The sequence below is a fragment of the Helianthus annuus genome, chromosome 13 (genome assembly GCF_002127325.2).
Source record: "Helianthus annuus cultivar XRQ/B chromosome 13, HanXRQr2.0-SUNRISE, whole genome shotgun sequence".
Lineage (NCBI taxonomy): Eukaryota > Viridiplantae > Streptophyta > Magnoliopsida > Asterales > Asteraceae > Helianthus > Helianthus annuus.
This window is the reverse complement of record NC_035445.2, coordinates 159,975,341-159,982,983: the sequence shown is the minus strand read 5'-3', so window position 1 is coordinate 159,982,983 and position 7,643 is coordinate 159,975,341. Positions and strand designations below refer to the sequence as shown.

The 7,643-nt window shown below is 31.5% G+C and overlaps 1 long non-coding RNA gene across 1 annotated transcript; it reads left to right on the top strand.

Annotated features, from left to right (window-relative positions):
* The first annotated feature begins 338 nt into the window (after nt 1-338).
* On the top strand, nt 339-2,072 carry LOC118485514. The gene is made up of 2 exons (XR_004876458.1): nt 339-972; nt 1,196-2,072. It is a non-coding gene; the product is annotated as an uncharacterized LOC118485514 (long non-coding RNA).
* Nucleotides 2,073-7,643: the final 5,571 nt, after the last annotated feature.

Sequence of the window (7,643 nt, the reverse complement as noted above, 5' to 3'; positions counted from 1 at the left end):
AGAGAGAGAGAGAGAGAGAGAGAGAAGAGACTTGTACTGATGTGCATATAAGACTTGTACTCTGTGTGTAAATGACCAAATTACCCTTATAGTTAACAGACTTGGTGGATGGAGTTAGAAATTTGGACTCAAATGGTTAAAGAAAATGCTTATGGGGACTCAGGTCGTTAAACTTTTTGCTTTTGGATTCAAGTGGTTAAAACCTATAAAACACAGAGACTCAAAAAGTAATTTACCCTTAAAAAAATAAAAAACATAAAAGTGGTGGGGTAGGATCATCTAGGACCATCCTCCCATACCCTCTAGCTTTGTGGGATGGACCATCCTTGGGAGGACTATGATGTGGCGCCTACGTAGCGGATCATCCTCCAAGGAAGGACCATCACCATACCCTCTAGCCTAAGAGTACGGAGTACCTTAGGCTACACGGTATGGGTCCGTCCCCCCACCCGTCCTGGTTCGGCGACGCAAGCTACACCAACCCGCCCCCCGTCCCCGTCCTCACCGTCCCTTCCTGGACGTTGGCGACGAACCAAATGTGTGCCCCCTTCCTTCAAAAAGTTACCCTTTTTTTTAAATTAAATTTCCATTTTTCAAAAACAAACAAACGGTCAAAAGATTTAAATATATATATTTCCATTCCAATTTCACCTCCATTCACAAATTTAACCCCAAAATTTCATTTCTCTCACATAATTTTTAGAGTAAACTTCCGTTTTGCTCCCTGTGGTTTGGTCACTTTAACGGTTTTGCTCCAACCGATCCCGACACAACCCTTTCTACAATCCGAACCCGACGACGATGTGGAGGTTGTTCCCGAAACCCAACCTGCTAAAGAAAAAGGAAAACGAAAAAAAGGCAAGCAAGTGGTGGGTGAGCAATCGTCCAAACCGAAGTCGACTAAGTGGACGCCAATCGAAGAAGAAGCCTTAGCCAAGGCTTACATAGGCATGTCTACACACCCGACAAAAGGTTCGTATTTTTTTAACGTTTATCTTTTTTTTTAAAGTTTATATATTTTTTTAAAGTTTATACATTTTTTTAAAGTTTGTTTTTCTAATGTTTTTTGTTAACAGTTTCTAATTTTTTAAAGTTTATTTATTTTTTAAAATTTTAAATTTTTGTTAACAGTTTCTTTATTTTGTTTAATTTTTTTTTTGTTTACAGTTTATATATTTTGTTTGTTTTTTTATAGGTAACGGGTGACGGGTTTTGGTCCAAGGTTTTGGCGAAGTTCCTCGACCTTATTGACCAAGGCCCGTATCGAGATATCGACTCGGTGTCATCAAAGTGGCGGAAAATGAACGCGTCCGTCAATAGGTTTTGCAAGGAATATAATAAAATATATACAAGTGGGCGTCGTAGCGGCATGAGCGACGACGATGTGTTCAAACAAGCGTTGGAGAAGTATAAGGCGAACAATGGTAATACCAACTTTGCTCACGTTCGCGCGTGGGAAATTTTGAAAACGGAACCAAAATGGGCGCCGATTCCCAACGAGGTGGAGATGGCGAAACGCAAAAAACATCGGAAACGGGTAGTTTTAGCGCCGGTGGATCGGACGCGAGGTGTCACATAAACTTAAATGACGACGCCGACTTTGACGAAGAGGAGTATGCCGTACATGAAGCGGAGCGTCCACCGGGCCGAGACAAATCAAAGAAGGAGCGGGCCAAGGGGAAAGAAAAGGAAAAGGTGGACCCGAAGATGGAAGAGTTTATGGAACACTTAAAAATGTACAATAACGTCTCGGCCTAAAAGACGAAGGCGAAGGAGCAGGCCGTCGAAGAAAAAACTCGTGTAGTGGAAGAAAAGTTACGCGAGAAGGTCCGATTGTCGAATGAGAAAATCCGAATTTCCGATGAAAAAATTCGCCTCAAGGAATGGGAAATAATAACGATGGATGTCGATCAGTATCCCGAGTCGAAACGTTCGATGTTGAAAAAACTACAAACCGACATCATGAAGAAGCATGATATTATTTAAGTCTATGTTTTTTTTATTAAGTTTATGTTTTGTTTTAAATTTATGTAATGTGGTTTTAATATTAATGAAAATATTTTGTTAGTTTATTTGTTAAATGTTAAAAAAAAGTAGAAGATTAAAAAAAACATAAAAATGGTGGGGAGGACTATGACTAGGACCATCCTCCCATACCCTCTACTTTTGGGGGATGGAGCATCCTTGGGAGGACTATGACGTGACGCCTATGTGACGGATCATCCTCACTTGGATGACCATCACCATACCCTCTAGCCTTATGATTACGTCAATGCTAGTTTGCAATTACATCATCTTAAATGTATATTAATGCTTGATCATGATTCAAGAACCAATGAGTTGAACATGCCGACCTAAATTAAATATTTAAAATATCTTGTAACTAGATAAACCATTAGAACTAAACGTTCACTCTCACTTTTACGTAAGAAATTTATTTATATGATAAATGAATAGATACACCTTGCTGTATTAGGTTTGAGCCCTATTGGTTCTGTGTTCTATGATTCTATCAACTGTTTGCTTCAATTGTAATTTCTGCTTCTATAATTGATTAATAGCTACAAATTTGGTCCTTAAATTAAATTCATTTAGGTAGCAAAAGCATATGTAAAATCATTTCATTAGAAGAAACAATATAACATCTAGGGATGCTTATGGAGGACATGTGTGATGTGTCTAATACATTACTGAATAAGATAAAGGTTAGATAATTATTTATAACATATTGTAAAGTTTTAAGACAATTGCTAATTAAAGATAAAAATTAATAACTTAATTTATTGTTGAGTATTTAACAACTTGAGTATTTAACAAGTCAATAGAAAAAAGATTAAACAGACAAATTTAGTATATTTTACTTTCAGTTTATGAATACTGCAAGCATATCCTTATAAATAGGTGATTTATACATTTTATTATCAAATTTATTTTACATGTCACAATATTTTATGTGTGTTGTTTTATCATATAACTAGGTTAGAACCCCGTGTATTACACGGGTTGAATAAATATAATTTTATATATTAAATAATAAAAGGTTATATTCTTATGAACCCCGTATATTGTACGGGTTAAATAAATGTAATTTTATATATCAAATAATAAAAAATAGTTATATCTTTAAAAACCATGTGTATTACACAGATTAAATAAATGTAATTTTGTATACTAAATACTAAAAACGTCGTATCTTTAAAAAACTCGTGTATAATCGGGTTGAATAAATCTACCAAATAATAAAAATATTACGTTCTTAAAAACCCCGTATGTTACACGTGTTGAATAGATCTAAAAAAGAGTTGTATCTTTAAAAACCATGTGTATTACACATATTAAATAAATGTAATTTTGTATATTAAATACTAAAAACGTCGTATCTTTAAAAGACCCGTGTATAGTCGAGTTGAAAAATCTACCAAATAATAAAAAAAATTGTATCCTTAAAAACCCCGTGTATTACACGTGTCGAATAAATCTAATTTTACATATCAAATGATAAAAAATTATATCTTTAAAAACTTCGTGTATTACACGTGTTATATAAATGTAACTTTGTATAGTAAATAATAAAAAAAAATTATATTTTTTAAAAACCCCGCGTTTTACACGAGTTGAATAAATATAATTTTGTATACCAATTAATAAAAAGAAGTTATATTTTTAAATAAATTAGGATAACATTTAATATTAATTTATTACTTATATATTTAATATAAGATAAGTAGGAAAGAGAGGTATTTGTTTTAAAAATATATTAAATTAAAAATTTAGATTTGAGGATAATATTTTATTAAAGTATGATAAGATTTAATATTAATTTATTATTTATTTATTTAGTTAATATAAGATTAGTATAGATTTGAGAATGCCTTCTATGAATGACACGTATCCAAAACTTGGTTTCTTTTATTATAGCAGATAGATTTCTGTTATATATTTATGACTTGTTTAATAGTGGATTTTCCATGCCCATACATTGTGACAAATCTGAAAGCATACAATATTATGAAGATGGGTGTAATTCTCATTAGTTATATATTTTTATCTGTTATGAAAAATATCTTATGATATCATACACTGGTTATTGGTTAAGATGTATATTTGTGTTGAACTCTGGTTTAGAAAAAACAACTCGTGTTAGAACATTCACATTTCCATTCCTCATATTAACTCATTCCTTTGCCTATGATATTTTAGTATAGTCGCATCTTGGTGTATGATTATAAGGCATAGGAACTATTAAGTCTTGAGTTGGTTCTCACAAAGGAGGTTGAGTTAATTACACAAATGGGTCCTGTGGTTTATACATAATTGCGCCTTTGGGCACTAACTTCTTTTTTTAACAGGTTTAGGTTCTATGGTTTCAATTTTGTAACACCTTTGGGTATTAACACCAAAATTATTTAATTAATGACTAAAATACCCGTGCATTTTTTTAAGTTTATCAATGTAACACATTTGGGTACTAACACCTAATTTTATTTAAGTTTAAATCAATTTTACAAAATCTATTTATTTTTTTATTTTCATTATTCTATTATATCTCTTAATTAACATAAACTCTATTTATTTTTATTTTTTTTTCATATTTTTATTAAATTTCTTATTTAACATAAAATCTACTTGTTACACCAGTATTTTTTTTAAATAGATTTTTTAAATAAAATCTACTAGCTATATAGTTTTATGTAAATTAAATTTTCGTTTTCAATTTTGGATTGAAATGATTGATAATAATAAATATCTTTCATGTAAAAAAATTTAAGCATTTTTTAACTCGTTTTTTTGATCATTTACATTTTACTATTTTAGAAAGATATTTAATTTACATAAAACTATATAGCTAGGTATTTTAGATAAAACTATATACATAGGTATTTTAGGTAAAACTAAAAAAATTTAAGCCTTTTTTAACTCGTTTTTTTTTGTAAAATAAATATTTAATTTACATAAAACTATATAGCTAGTAGATTTTACTGGTGCAACTAGTAGATTTTATGTAAATTAAATATCTTTCTAAAATAGTAAAATGTAAATGAACAAAAAACGAGTTAAAAATGGCTTAATTTTTTTACATGAAAGATATTTATTATTATTATTATTATTATTATTAGAGTTAATTACATAGTTAGTCCCTGTGGTTTGCACAAAGTAACACACTTAGGTACTAATTGTTTAAAATCACATTCTAGGGTATTAACTTTTCATTTTGTAACATTTGGAGGTATTAACATTATTTTTAGGTTTAAAATCACATTCTATTAGTACCTAAGTATGTTATTTTGTGCAAACCACAGGGACTAACTATGTTAATACCCTAGAAGTTAATACCTCCAAACGTTACAAAATGAAAAGTTAATACCCTAGAAGGTGATTTTAAACTATTAGTACCTAAGTATGTTATTTTGTGCAAACCAGAGGGACTAACTATGTAATTATCTCTTATTATTATTATCAATCATATATATCCAAAATTCAAAACGAGTAAGGTTTACATTATTTAAAACTAGTAAGAAATTTAATTTACATAAAACTATATAGCTATTAGATTTTATTTAAAAAATCTATTTAAAAAAATACTGGTGTAACAAGTAGATTTTATGTTAAATAAGAAATTTAATAAAAATATAAAAATAAAAAAATAAATAGACTTTATGTTAATTAAGAGATATAATAAAAAGATGAAAATAAAAAAAATAAAAGATTTTGTAAAATTGATTTAAACTTAAATAAAATTAGGTGTTAGTACCCAAATGTGTTACATTGATAAACTTAAAAAAATGCAAGGGTATTTTAGTCATTAATTAACTAATTTTGGTGTTAGTACCCAAAGATGTTACAAAATTGAAACCATAGAACCTAAATATGTTAAAATAAAAAGTTAGTACCCAAAGGCGAAATTAAGTATAAACCACAGGACCCATTTGTGTAATTAACTCAAGGAGGTTTTCTCAGATTTATTGGTTTACTTCTGAATTGGTGTATAGACATTATTGTTTAGTGGAGGTGGATATGATCAGGTGGTTCCGATGGTGGCATAATGATACTCCAGTCGTTCGTCAATAATCCAAATTTACCGTTCAGAAAAATAAAAATAAAAAAAAACTCATTCCTTTAATTTAAAGAAAACTATATATATTTAGCTAATTTCATTCCATCTACTTGGAAATAGCCCAGTGGATATTATTAGTAAGGGTGGAAGAGGTGCTTCCCACATGAAGAGTTGTAAACTCTTCACCTAGCCAATCAACTCATACCATGTCAACTCCCCTCTTCACTCCCAATTTTGCAATCAAACACTAGATATGCTCCACCCAAACAATTTTTTCTTAAAAAAAGATAAATGTGTGATTGGTTGGAAGATAATGAGACCATCATTAACCCCCTCTCTCCTCTTCCCCAATGTTGTGACTACTCACGAGTTCACCACCTCAAACAGGGGACCGGCAGTGTTATGCTTGTGCGGTGACGCTTATCCCCGCATCATGTCACCGAAGACACCCCTTCCACCCTAAGTTAGATAAAGCTTAAAATAATAGGAGATTATAGGTTCAACCTGGTGTGCAAATTTATATAATCTTAAAGACAAATGTCGGTGCACCCAACAAATGACATACCTGCCCCTCATTTGTCTTATTGTGGGATTTCATTTGTTTGGTTTTATACCAGTTCAACCTACCATTTTCTTCCATTTTCTTCCCGATTCCACACTTCAGATTCATCATCCTTCACATCCAGTTTGCAAAATCAAGTAAACAAACGATCAATTTGCAGCATAGAAGACACGCAGATGAAGCCGATTAGGCTTCCGGAACCGCCCGGTAGTCCACCGAGAGGCGTACCGGACATCTTCGAAGGCGGTGTTTACGGTGTTGTGAAGTGTGCTGTTATCATCGGTAACGGTTTTCCGGCGTCGGAGAATCAGAGCGCCGGTTTAGTTCGAGCGATTGGATTGTCGGAGAAGCAAACTCCATATGTAAGTTATGATGTTTTGTGTTGTAGTTTTTGTTTTTGATTGAATTGTTTTTGTGAGTTTATGGATGTATGTATAGGTGAAATAGATGTGTTATGGACTTTGAAAGTTAGTTTCGTTAGGTTTTGGATTGGTTTGGTTTGGTTTGAGTAGAGGAATTTAGGTTAACGAAGAATTGTTTGTGAATTTCTGGATGTATGTGAAGGTCTAAGTGTAGTTGTTAGGTGTATAGGTTAGTAGATGTGTTATGGAGTTTGAAAGTTAGTTTTGTTAGGTTTTGGATTGGTTGAGTAGAGAATTTCAGGTTATGGAAGGATAGTGTTTGGATTTTTATACTTTGAAAAGGCATGAGTCTCTTTGTTAATTTCTGAATATATGAACTTATAAGTGTAATTTTTCGGTATATAGCTTAAACAGATGTGTTCTGCACTTTAAAAGTTAATTTTATTAGATTTAGGATTATTTGACTACAGAAATTTAGGCTATGGAAGGACAACAGCATGAATCTTTGTAAAAGGTATAGTTTTTGGAATATTGATGGTGTTAGATTTGGTATATTGTTTGTTGACAAGTGTATAAGATGTATCTAGGGTTCATGTGGGGTCTTAAAGTGGGTGAATTCTTAACTGATTTCAATTTTGTATACGGACCGAATTCATCAGCATCA